Consider the following 13707-nt stretch of genomic DNA (forward strand, 5'->3'; position numbering starts at 1 on the left):
GAGAATAGCTTTTGGAATAGCCTCCTGAAACATTTCTGCATCTCTGAACATTCTGGAGCTTGCATCTCTGAACGAACAGACCATTTTGTGCATCACTGAACTTGCAACAATCAGTTACTTTTTCTTGAATTTCAGGACAATTTACAACACAATGGCAATCTATACAATTTGCATGATTTTTTGTGCTTTCGATACAATCACAAGTTACATAGTAGTCAACACAAGGTGCTTAGCTACATTCCAAAAGTGATCAGGCAAAATCACTCAAAAGTGATCAGGCAAAATCTCCTGGATAGTGAGAGACTGGAGCATCCCGATACCCATCGCCCAGCCCTCTCTTGGATCGCCCAAGGGCCTTTGTCTCTGCCCTGTTCCGGAATACTTGGTAGAAGTAGTAGTAGACACCTGACAGTAACACAAAAATTCAGGCTAAATCACCGGCAAGGATCAGGCAAAATCACTCAAAAAATTCAGACAAGGAAGGGGAAAGAGGAAGGATGCGGACCAGGTACAACTGGCGAGCGGCGCCGTCCTTGAACGCCAGCTTCGAGGGGTCGCGCTCCATCTGCTACCGCGCGTTCACCTACGCCAACAAAAACCTCAAAATTTCAGCAACCGAGAAATCCAGGGCGAAGGTCGGCAACGAGGCGTCGTCAGCCACATACAGTGTGGAGCGGGTAGATAAGGAGCTGGGCGATGATCCCGCCGTCGGCACCGGCGAGGTCGTTGATCAGCGCGTCTGACATCTCCGCCCGCTCGTAGGAGACCAAAACGAGGATGGCACGTACGGCCGGACGGCGACGGCGGCGCAGCTCGACTAGAACTACGAAGACGGCGGCGTCGATTTTTCTTTATTCACGGGAGCTCTCAGCAACAGCAGGTCTGTGTGGGCTGTGATGGGCCTTTCCATTGTGCAGCCCATGTCACTTTGGTGGGTGTGTCGTCGGATCAGCAACGAATGGCACAGATGTGCCTGACTGCAGGTGCAGTCGTTTTCACCGAAGTTAGGTGATCTCGTTCCCACGTATGCAGAGAGGATCTGTGCAGCACGGTTTGGTTACCGTGCATGACTCCTCTCGCAAAGTCGTCGATCGGCTGATCTCGCTCACGGCCCATCCTTCCGCCCATCTCGATCGGCTAATCGCATCTCCATCAAGCAGCCACAGGCCACACGATCCACGGTGTGGACGGCATCCAAGCCGTGCTGCACCGAATCCTCTCTGCATCACCCCCGCACCGCTCTTTTCTTCATCCCTTTTCTTCCTCCTCCCACGAGAGCGAAACAACCCGCACGAAAACCCACCTAAACCCTTGCGCGTCTGCGCGGGGAATCCCCACACAAGCCCGTTCCCCCGCCGGCGATGGCCGATGGGCAACTCCATGGCAAAGGCTTCAGCTTCACCACCCCCGTTCCTGCTCCTGGTAATCGATTCATGGACTTCTCTTCCCCATTCTGAGAGCGTGTTGCATACATCAATCCTGATAGACATAAAACACACCACTAGCCATAGATCTAGCGTGTCTATTTGTTTTAGAATAAACAGTGAGTCCTAAAATATCTACTAGTACAGGATAAGAGATAGAGTAAGAGAGAGGGACAAAGGGCGCAAACCATCGGCCGTCTTGAGGAAGACGGGCTCGCCATCGCGGTGCTTGGTAAAGACCCGGTGGCGGTGCTGTGTCGAAGGGCGGCGTTGGCCGGTGGCGGTGCTTTCCATCGCTGGCAGCGCTCTCTCTGTGATCGGTTAGGGTTTAAGACTGTAGGTGGGGTGTAGGCGGCTCAGGCGAACCTTATGCTTGGTGCCCTGGCCCCCACTTACTATTTATGACGCTATGCGACAGAAGCTCACCAATCATATTAGGATTGGGCGTCCTCAGGGCGCGGATCAAGGGCTCAGTTGGTCAGTTGGCCTCGGTGAAGATCAACTAACAAATCCATCGTGCCTCGGCATCACTGAAGCTGATTTTCTTTTCTATCTCTTTGCTCCAGATCCTGGCGCTGTGGCGGAGAAGACGATGGAGCCTGATCAGGAAGCACGATTCGCACGCGGTAAGCATCAACCTTCCCATCCCGCTGCAGAAAAAGTTCTTTTTTTTTCGTCTTCTGCGTCGATCATGGGTTTTCGTTTCCTTGCTCGAATATCCGCCCTTTTCCATGCCATGATCCTCGTTTCGCTGTGGGAGCGCGCAGGTGGCATCAGTTCTTCGTTGTCCGCCCTGGCCATGGAGGAGGTCGTGATGGGCGATCACGCGCGGCTCGTGGCCTCCATGCGGCACGCCTTGGAGCTAACTGTGTCGTCCAGGCTCTTCGCCAAGCTCTACGGCCTCTTTGACTCCGACGCCGAGTTCCGCGACGCACTGGCGCGCGTCCGAGGCGGCCCCGACGCCGAGCGGCTCCGCATTGTTGCCTACGGGCTCGGCGGTGCGCAGTACAGCTGGGCGCCGCGGTTCCGCCTTGCTGTTTTGCTCCTCCTTCGCGTCGCGTTCCCGGACGCGATCGGCGACGTGGAGGTGGTTTGCCCGACCGTTGCCCCCGTGGAGCGCCGAGCCATGGAGGAGTTGGGCTGTGTCGTTACCGCGTCGGTCCAGCAGTGACGGCAAGTTCGTGAGCTGACGCTCATCTTCATGCCGTACGCGGACCACGTCTTCTTCAAAAATCTTCTCACCTTGAGCTGGAGCGCGGATCAGCTCGGCAAGATCGTCTTGCTTGGGCACAGCTTTGGCACCATGGTTAAGATGCTTGAGCTCAGCATATCCAAGCAGGAGAAGTTTGGTGTCACAGAGCAGAGGGAGAAGGTGAGGAAGCTCCTGGCAATTAAGGAGTATGTGAATGAGTTTGAGCTGTGCTCGGAGCTTGATGGTTTCTGGGGAGATGATTGTCCTTATGATGAACTAGCAAATGAGTCTGGCGATTCACAGGAGGAGTGTGGATGCATGCACTGCGTTGCTAATGTTGAGAGATATGCCATGATTAGTGCTCTTCCCAGCTCCTTTTCAGTTCATCTGTTCCACATTGATCCTGAAATTGGCATGGACCATCTTGTACCAGGTTGTTCTTCCACATAATTATTCCTACTGCTTTCATAAAACATATATGTCTGTGGCTTTATGGAGTTGGGTCTGATGTTATATGTTTCTTTGTTGCAGATAATCATACTACGAGGGTTTGGAGGACAGTGAACATCGAGATGAACTATGATGCGCAATTAACAGCTCCTAGAATTTTGTTTTTTTGCTTGTGTTATTTCGTTCGTAGCTTTTGCTTGGTTCTGGTGTTTTGATCAACAGTGTCCTTGTGCGTCTGAGTCACGTGTGTCACGATTGAGCCGCGGGATGGCACATCTCATGGAGGCCATGGTGCACATATCGCCGCCATTTTTTTAAACAATTTGGTTCAATTGTGTCGGTCGTATGTATTTGCAAGATAGATTCAGAAAAGTTGTGTTCTGTCAGCAAATTACACCGTGTTCAGTGTGTTTGTGTGCACGTGAGCGGGTATCTTTATCATCTTCGACGAAGGTGGTGAAGATGTCAAATTGGTGTCAGAGCCAGTTACCGCAGCTGGTTGTAAAACCATGCCATCAAATACGCCTCCATGCCGCGCTTTAGCTCCACGTTGTCACCACGCACCTCAGCATGTGCACACCATAACAATTGGTCATCCATCATGTCGTGAAGGAGATCGGGGATGTCATATCATAGATGCTCACCAAGACGAACTAAGGTGATTGGGCCGATTGGAGGTAGGGATGCCAGCCCGGAGCCCATGGGGGTGCCATGGCAGGCTGTCTTGTGCCAGCTCGTAGCCCATGGTGGTGCCATGGCAGGCTGTCTTGTTGTTTTTACTTTTCTAGAAATAGGACTTGTCACGGCATGGAAACCCACTTAGGAGTAGAATCAACTTAGGGGTTTTAGAAATTGACAATTGCAATTTTTTAATAGGCCAATTCAACCCCCCCCCCCCCCCCCCCCCCCCCCCCCCCCCCGCCCCCCCTCTTGCCATCTACAACCGTCCGTTAGAATATGCATATATCTCCTAATAAAGACGTCAGTAAGACCATGTACCTGTGGAAATGTTTTGTGAATTAGTTTTTCCTCCCTAATGTTTGATCACTGAAATCCACAATATGTGCAAGAATTTGGTACATTTTAGGTTTCTGGAGTGAATCTTTGCATGCTACTCCCTCCGTCCGTGAATACAGGGCGCCATTCCATTTTCACCATGACCAATAAACGAGTTTAATGCTGTGGATTCCAAGGAGAATGCTTCGGCTCCGCGTCTAATTAATTAGCTGTCGCGCATGCGTGCATGCATCAACGGCAAGCCCATTCACTCTTCCGCGCGCCAAAGCAACGGCTCGGACTATTCCCTTGCCCTGCGCTGCATGCATGCAGATGGATTTTCTTTCCCGTTGGCGCGGCAATGAAACTGCAGCACGGCGCGCGCTAATTTCTCTCACATGTAACGGAAATTTCCTTCCTTGGCGCGTGCCTGTTTAGTCCCTTGGCGCGTACCAAATTTTCATTGGCGCTAATGGAAATTGATTTGCATGTGGCGCCATGGCCTGTGCCTCCGGTATGTTCCTCCTATAAATAGGGGAATGCTTATTCACAGTGGACACCACACATCTTACTCCTCTAATCTTCCCTCTACTCATAATGCCTGGTCTAGATTTGAATCAGCCTATTGATTGGGATGAAATTGAGGAATTTGAAGGAGGCGTACTAGATTTGGACTATGATTTCCTTTGGGACCCCGGCAACGAAGGTACTCATGGTTTCCATTTCTATGTTTCGATTATGTTTTCATGTGCGTCTTTCCAAGTGTAATATTTCGGTGGCATCGCAGGTGATGGCGATGACGACGAGATCTACAACGACGCAACTGATGGCACGGATGAAGCTGGAGCTGAAGGAGAGGCCGTGGCTCGACCTGAAGCTGGAGAAGCGGACAACGGTGTACACGCCATGGACCAAACTGAAGAAACGGACAACGGTGCACATGCCATGGACCAAAATGACGCCGCTGCCGATGAAGCATTCGATTCAGGTTAGTACCCGATGGACGTTCTGATGTCGGCGTCAATGTTTTTTCCATTTATTTTTGTTGCTGCGTGCATGTCCCATGCACGTACGGCTGTTTGAACACGAGCATGTTTTTGTGTGTGTAGGCACTCCTGACATAAAAAGGGTCATCTATGCCATGTGCTTAGAAAGATCAGCTCCAGGCATGACGAAGGAAGGAGTAACGAAGTCCGTTGCTGCTAATATGGGTGTTCCGTGGAGAGTTGTCCAGCGCGTATGGCGAGATGGACAAATTGGTGGTGGAATTTTAGCTTTTGAAAACAAAAAGAAAAAATTTGTGGTCGAAAAAAAATTCCATTTAACCCAGAAGCCATAAAAGATGTGCCGCTTAGACAGCGTCATACCGTTCGTGACCTAGCCAATGCCTTGCATATGCCAAAGAGCACTTTGCATGACCGGCTCAAAGAAGGAAAGTTTAGGCGTCATACAAATGCCATAAAGTTCACCTTAACATAACAAAACATGAAGGAACGTGTGCGATTTTGCGTAAATATGCTTGATAGTCAAAGCATACCAGATGATCCAACCTTCAAATCCTTATATAATGTCATTTACATAGATGAGAAATGGTTCTATCGGACAAAGAAAAACCAAATTTATTACTTGGCGCCTGGCGAACAGATCCCTCGAAGAACTGTGAAGAGCAAAAATTTCATTGAAAAGGTGATGTTTTTAGGCGTGAAAGCCCGCCCAAGATTTGAGAACGGCGTATGCACATTTGATGGCAAAATAGGGATTTTTCCCTTCACTTACTTGGAGCCAGCCAAGAGGAAAAGTCCCAACAGGCCTAGGGGTAAGATGTTTAATTTTAGGTTCCAGATTTAAATTAGGATTACTCTGCTAATCTTGGTTACTCCACTAACGTGGTTGTATGTACAGGAACCATGCAGCTGAAGGCCATGACATCGGTCACGAGAGATACTATCCGAAAGTTTCTCATTGAAAAGGTCTTGCCAGCCATCAAAGAAAAATGGCCTGCTGAAGAAAGAGGACGTCCTATATTCATCCAACAAGATAACGCGAAGACGCATATTGCAGTTGACGATCCTGATTTTTGTCGTGATGCACAAGCAGATGGGTGGGATATACGGCTAATGTGTCAGCCACCCAACTCTCCGGATCTTAATGTTTTAGATCTGGGATTTTTTGCAGCTCTGCAGGCATTGTTTGAGAAGTCATCTCCATCAAACATCCAAGAGATTGAGCCGAATGTGATAAAAGCGTATTTAGAATATCCGGTGGACAGGTCAAACCGTGTGTTCCTAACACTACAAGGGTGCATGATAGAGATTATGCGTGCAAAAGGAGGGCAACATTATGCTATCCCTCATATGAAGAAGGGAACATTAGAGAGAATTCAGCAACTTCCAATAAGGCTTCGAGTAGATAAGGAAATTTATCAAGATGCAGTGAATTTCATCGCTGTATAGCTTAGTGTTTCACAAAAATGTACTCCTACTGCATGTAACCGATTAGATTAAAAAAACAAGAGTACACCATCGCTCGTTTCGCATCACTTGTGTAGTTCAGGAAAATTAGGGAAGATGATTTTAAACATCATTGGACGGACAATCGCAAGGGCTTTCTCATCCTTTTCTGCTTCAGCAGCAACGTGTGCAGCAATACTAGCTTCTTCTTCGGTGTCCTCGAATGAATCTGGAACACAGGTGTCCCCGAGCAGCGAGTCTGGAACGTACCGAATGCTGTCGGAGTCGGTGCCGTGATCGTCACCAGCCGCTTCACTTTCGTCCATTATTGTGAGCGGATGAGCTCCACCAGTGTTGGACAGAGCTCCCGCACGGCGGAGCTCCACTTGCTGACGGAGACGGAGCACTCGCGCGCGGCCAAGCTCGGCCTGCGCTTGCCGTCGCATGCGGATGGCGCAGACACGGAGCACTCGAGCACGGCCGAGCTCCTTCTGTGCCCTTCGACGCATGCGCCAAGCAATGGCGAACTGCTGCCTTGCCTGCGCCGCAGCAGCCTCCGCAACCGCAGTCACCTCTGCCATCTTCGTCGCTGCACAAAAATGTTAGATTCTGCACTAGTCTCACAGAAGAAGATGCTGCTTACTCATGCAGCGAGAAGATGGCCACTAGAGAAAAGAGGATGCATCCAGATAACTTATAGTGCTTGCCTTCGTATAGGAGTAGTACTACTAGTCTCGCTCGAGAGAACATGCATGCGCTGTGAGTGTAACGGCCAGCTGCATGCAGCGTGGGAGCCGAGGAGAAGGGCGACGCAAGTTAAATGCTGCATGCGCGCGTGAACTGCCGCCGAGCCGCCGCCGCCCTGTATTCCCGGACTTGAAAAAAAAGCAGTTACGCCCTGTATTCACGGACGGAGGGAGTAGATGCTAAGCTGCTTGTGATCACCTGTCTTTGTTCAATTTGTGGCTTCACTAGATTTCGTTATGGATTTTTTTTGCTCTTTCTGATTGCTGAACTTTGAGTGAGATTTGTTTCACCTATCATGATATTATTACTGCAGTGCAAGTTTTTTACTTAAGGTAATGATCTGAAAATAAAAAAATAAACAGACATAACTGTATACGTATACGAGATATTTGATTTCTCTATTATGATTTATATGTAAAACATGAGGATATGAGGCATATAAATACTGTTATAGGGAGAGCATAGAACACTATTGTAATATTTAATGTGTCCTACCTGTCATTACAAGTTTACATTTGTTATTTATCGTTAAAAACCTAATTGATTGTTTCCTATTATGTTTTTTCCATTAAACTAGATGGCATTTAAATCCTAGTGATGCATACATTGAGGACAAGGACCTCATGGAAGCAGTGAGCATAATTAAAGAAGTACATGAAACTATGCTGGATATTAGGAGGAGTTCAGTTTATACAAAGTTCATTGATCAGCTTAAGGATAATCCGAGCATTGGAGATTGCATTTCAAGAATGTTGGGAAGTCATGAATACATGACGCTGGTAATTTATGGCCTTGGGAGCTTTGAATTTGATGTGAAGTCTCAGTATCAGCTGGCTTTCGCTCTTCTTCTAAAGGAAGATAAGATATTTCCGGTTGGTGACATAGAATTATATGACCCAGCACTCTCTCCAGCTGATGTCAAATCTTGCTTCGACTTGGGAATAAGAGTTCTACTTGTTAACGAGCAGTGCCACAGAAGAGTTGAGAAGCCGACAATTTTCTATGTTCCAGGACTGAAGTTTGTGGGTAACCTAATCGAGGCAAACCTCTCTCCTAAGCACTTAAATAAGATGATTTTGGTTTCCTATGGGTTTAAGGATGGCGGGGAAAGTATTTCTGGTGAATTTGAAAACTGGAACTGTGGATGTACCAGATTCATGGGTTCTTTTTCTTTGGAGAGAGACAGGTTCCTGTTGGCAACTAAGGATTGCATTCATGAAGTCATTTCTCTGGAAAAATCTGACAGGGAATTAGTTGGTGTTTCTGAACTGAAGCTGGAATTTCTTAAAGTAGATGATGACACGGACACTTGGTTTCTTTTTAGTATATTTGTTTAATGGTGAATCTGACTTTACAGGGCTGACACTCAAGGAAAAAATTCACCTTGACTTCAAATTAGAGCTGGAATATAATTGATTCCTTGCTTTTGAGTAAGACTTTTTTTTCTTTATGTTACTGCATCTGAATTAAAAATTGAGATTGAACAGCCGATTCTTTTTAGTGGAAACATCATTATTCATTTTCTTGATTTTTCAGTCATGTGTCTTCCCTTCGTATGCAATTGGAAGAGCGAATCTCATGCCCATTCAGAGATCAGTGTGCTTTCAGGGGTGATGTTACTCCATTCTGGGGGCATGTTTTTTGTCATCGTCTGCCAGCGATGAAACGGACGACATGGTCCCCGCCTCCTAAGGGTTGGGTCAAGCTCAGCTTCCATGGAATTGGCTGTTCCAAAGGCACTCCGGCCTGCATTGGTGGCATACTGCACAATGACAAAGGCGAGGTTCTCTCCTACTATGCTGGTCCAGTAGGAGATGTGCATGAGATTGTGGCCAGTGCTAGGGCACTTGATATGGGGCTACAAATTATGATTGATCTCCATGAACCAGTATTCAAGCTGATCATCCAGGGTGGTAATCTTACGGTGATACGCTGGTGCAACATAATCTCATGCCCACCTGAAAGAGCATATGACTTATTTTCACGTATCTCTTGGTGCATGAATTTGAGGCCATCTGAGGCACCTGCTCCTGACGAGCTACCTACAGAGTGCAACAAGGGTGAAGATGAGGGTGATGGCTCAAAGGATGCGGACTATGATAATGGTCCGAAGGATGATGACCAGGAGGGTGGTGGTGCATCTTCAGAGTCTGTCATCCCTCGTGGATGGACTCGTAGAGAGTACATAGCTTGGCAGGTCGAATAGGGGGCTAATCAGGTCACGATTCGCCTAGCACGTGTTGGAGCTTCTCTACCTGGGATCCTTATACACCAATCAACCATGTGTGACTGTGGAAATGGAATGGACATGAAGAATGACGAACCAGATGATACATGGTAAGAACTAAGAACCTATTGATGTCGCCGGCTGTTCTGAAATGAGCTAGTAGAAGTGTTTGTTCTTTTGGCGATGCTAACGACCGCATTTATCGCAGGTTCCTTTGTGGCTTTGATACGGGTGCTGACATTATCACACGACTGACCTGAGGATTCTTCAACCTGTTAATGAGGAGCCTGCTGCTGACTGCTGTTTCCTGTTGCTTATGTTGCTAATGGTTGTCCCTGTTCTGAACAAGTGGGATCTGTCTGTTCTGAAGAAATCCGTGATCTGCATGATGAGCCTTCTGGGTCTTCGATTTCCTGCTGTTAACTGAAAACCTGTGAGTGATCCCTGAGAATATAAATGTGTCCTTTGGTTGTTCGTTTGACTTGTACTCTGTAGTTCAGAACCCAAAAAAATGTTGCCTCATAAGTACAAGAAACTGGTAGATATTAGGTTTCTGGTATCAAATGATCTGTGTACCAATTGCTAAACAGCTTTTGGTCATCTTTTTGTTCATTATATGTGACTTATCTAGATTTGGTTATTGACTTCTTTTGGTTTCCTCTTATTATTGAACTCTGAGTGAGATTTGCTTCACCAATCATGATATTGCTGCTGTGAAAGTTCTTATTTTCTCCTGGTGAAGTTAACCTGCAGTGCTAATAGTCTACAGGCTACTCATTTTTTTCCATTATGATTTGCATATGGCTGCTGAAATATTCTTTGGAACAATTTCGTTCCCCTGCTCATCAATGTTTGTTCACTGAAATCCAGTGCTAGATAAATCAAATCGTCTGTTATTCAGTGCTAATAGACTGCTATTTGATCACTGAAATTCATTAACTAATTTAGAAAATATACTACGTTCAATAATCTGTTACATTTTAGGTTTCTGAAATGAAAGTGCTTTGTATGTGTTAACTGATGAGCTCCTTCTCATCATCAATGTTTGTTCACTTTGTGGCTTCTCTAGATTTGGATATGGAACTTTGTGCTTGTTTAGTTCCCAAAAACTTTCCTAAAAAATGCTACAGTAGCCATCACATCGAATCTTGCGATACGTGCATGGAGCATTAAATGTAGACGAAAAAAAAACTATTTGCACAGTTTGGTTGGAAATCGCGAGACGAACGTTTTGAGCCTAATTAGTCCATGATTGAACACTAATTGTCAAATAAAAAAGAAAGTGCTACAGTAGCCAAATTCCCAAATTTAGCGAACTGAACACAGCCTTTGTCTCTCTTTTACTACTATCATTGAACTCTGAGTGAGATTTGCTTCACCAATAACGACATTGCTGCAGTCTGCAGTGCAAGTTCTTATTTCTTAAATCTGAGCTAGAAGTGTCTGTTCTTCTGGGGATGCTAACGACCGGCATTTATTGCAGGTTCGTTCATGGCTTTGATATGGATGATGACCTTATGAAACGACTGAAAGTTTGAGCCAGAGGATTCTGCAACCTGTTCATGAGGAGCCTGTTGCTGACTGCTGACTGCTGCCTACTGCTAATGGTTGTTCCTGTCCTGAACAAATCGGGTCTGTCTGTTCTGGTGAAATCCTTGATGTGTGTAATAAGCCTTGGACGTCTTCGATTTCCTGCTTTAGAAAAACCAAAACCTGTGAATGCTCCCTGAGAATGTAAATTCGCCCTTTGGTTGTTCATTCGATACGTAGTTCAGTATTTTGCTTTGATACACGGTCATTCACGTATTTTAGGAGTATGTAACTAAACGTTTGTCAGTTGTCACCGTGACCCTGAGAGGCGCTTCGGGTGCATTTTAATTTATGAACACCGACATGAACATGCTTTGTATCTGTAACTCTGAGCTCATCTATTCGTCTGCTGGCTCTGACCAGGTTGTGTGCCCTTTCAGTTATGGGTATGCCACCATGAGACTCGCTCCATTTCTGTGTTTACATGAGCGATTGTGCTTATGATTTTTCTGACACTCATGGAGGCCAAAGAGTAGTGTAAGCAAGCCGGTGAAATGCCGTCGATCCTTCAGGTTCGCCGGATCATAGACATGCCCAGCAGAGCTCCTCGAGCTGCTCCGCTCCTCTTTGTGGCGATCCAAAATAGGGCCTTGCGTGTAAAGGATCACTGTTTATATCCGCGATACGGATTAGCCTGTGCATTTGTAAAATATTGGAGCTCGATTAATAAACTACTAAATTAGGGACTAAATAGTAAATTTCGGTTGAGGCGGGCGCCAGCCGCTGGCAGTAACGGCCACCGCCACCGGGTTCCGGCCGCGGCGCTCCGGGGCTCGCGGCACAAGGCAAGAGTTCGCCCGTGCACCAACCCAATCGTCCCCTAGGTGGACGTTCGCTCCGGGGTCGCGCGCATGCGCGGCATTTCTGGTGGGGGTGCGCTCGCGGGGCTGCGCATGGGGACAGCGAGCGGCGGACTCCGCGACGGTGGCCGACGCCGCGTGCTGGCATGGCTCGGAGCGCGCGAGGCCCACCACAGACAGTCAGACAGGCTCGATGGGATGCCTGACCCAGTGCGCTGGATGTAAGTTCTCCACTAAACCAATATTTGTTCATCCAGTTACGCGTGAATTACTCCAACTTCATGGTTGATTTTCAGTGCACAATTTTTACGGAATAATTACCAATTTATCGTTTCCTAGTTTCAAACTATGTTCTGCATCTGCAGCACACTATAGTATATTGCATCGCTCCAATTTCCTGAATCATGTTAATCTAAGAGCTAGTATGGAAGCACCATCCCTTGTAAATCCTGTCCGTGTGGTTTTGGTGCGTACCTGTCATATTTAGGTGGTGTGTGTGGTAATTATCTTTTACCGTATTTGATTCATTCTCTTGTCGCCGTTCAATTGTTTGCTGTTCCACTCAAGCCATGGGATCGCCGTGAGTACTCCTTTATGAGTCTGGAGAATTCAGAGCTCTTGTTCTCCAGTAATTTTGAGGGTGTGCCATATTCTCTAAGTCTTCCTGCTCAGCAATAGTTCATTAAAGCACACACATATTAGTAATCCAGCAGCCATGTCTAGTAACATGTAGAGAACTGGTGCTTCCATCGCGTGACTTACCTGCACTGAAAGCAACAATGAGATCACTGTCAATTACGGTATGGATTCTGTGAGCTATTGTCAATACTGTGCAATTTCCGAATTCCTGGCAGGCCGTTTATTGGATAATTGCATCAGTGGAGGAGTCAACGGAAGCAGTTGCCTCATTCAGAACAAGAACATTGCTTCGCTATAGGAGAACCCTGTCGTAGAACCATCTAATCTAATGTCTCCTAGGAGTACTTATCTTCTATTAGAGACTAAGTACTCAAAAGATGACACTAAACTACACAGTTCCGTCGGGCACACCCCAAGGGAGAACTCAAAAATCCACATTTTTCCATCATGATCCTAAATGAGAGAATAAAAAATTCACATTTTTCCATCAGAATCATAAATGAGAGAATAAAGCTTACAACATTCTTAAACTATTTCTTACATCACTTTATTACAGTAACAGGATGTTACCTCAATTGATTATAACAGCGGACTATAACAATGTTATCAGAGTTACAGAGGAAACAAAGCTTAATTTAATGACATGGTGGAGCATTAACGTAGTGGACATTTATATATAAGAGATGCTAGCAGATTTTACATCTTTTCTTATAAAAACCTTTAGTGAGGGTTATAAATAAATACTATGGTCGTAGCGTGAAAGGAATCCTCTCAAAGCCTATCAGGAGGTTTCCACACACAAGAGTCGGCTCTATGTATCCTCCGGTCACCTGCAACAGGGGAATAAAACCCTGAGTACTCGATTATACTCAGTAAGACTTACCCGACAGGAGGGAACAAAAGACTAAGGATATGTAAGGCTATCTGGCTTGTGGGTTATTGCATATGTAGAAAGCATTACTAAACGTGTGTCCTTATAGTCAATTTTATTAGCAGTCATCATTAGTTCATTAACTAACCATTCTATGTAAGCACATATGCTACTTTCAAGTAGGTGGTGAGCAATCAGAACCATTTTACCATCTTTCATATTTCAGTTCTTACTACGGTACTAGACCGTAGCTAAGTCGGTACCGTCTCACAGAAACGGCGATTCGCGAATCAATGTATCCTAGCTGGATACTCCGAAACA

At 46.3% G+C, this 13707-nt stretch overlaps 1 long non-coding RNA gene and 2 pseudogenes across 1 annotated transcript; 2 read left to right on the forward strand and 1 right to left on the reverse strand.

The window, feature by feature from the left end:
* Positions 1–83: 83 nt before the first annotated feature.
* LOC136490925 (uncharacterized) lies at positions 84–1015 on the reverse strand. Its single transcript, XR_010767909.1, has 3 exons — positions 666–1015; positions 506–583; positions 84–405 (listed from the first exon to the last, which is right to left on the reverse strand). It is a non-coding gene; the product is annotated as an uncharacterized lncRNA (long non-coding RNA).
* A 209-nt stretch (positions 1016–1224) lies between these two features.
* Positions 1225–11370, forward strand: LOC136494166 (uncharacterized; annotated as a pseudogene).
* LOC136493817 (uncharacterized) lies at positions 5458–6515 on the forward strand (annotated as a pseudogene).
* Positions 11371–13707: the final 2337 nt, after the last annotated feature.

Source organism: Miscanthus floridulus, chromosome 11, assembly GCF_019320115.1.
Source record: "Miscanthus floridulus cultivar M001 chromosome 11, ASM1932011v1, whole genome shotgun sequence".
NCBI classification, from domain to species: Eukaryota; Viridiplantae; Streptophyta; class Magnoliopsida; order Poales; family Poaceae; genus Miscanthus; species Miscanthus floridulus.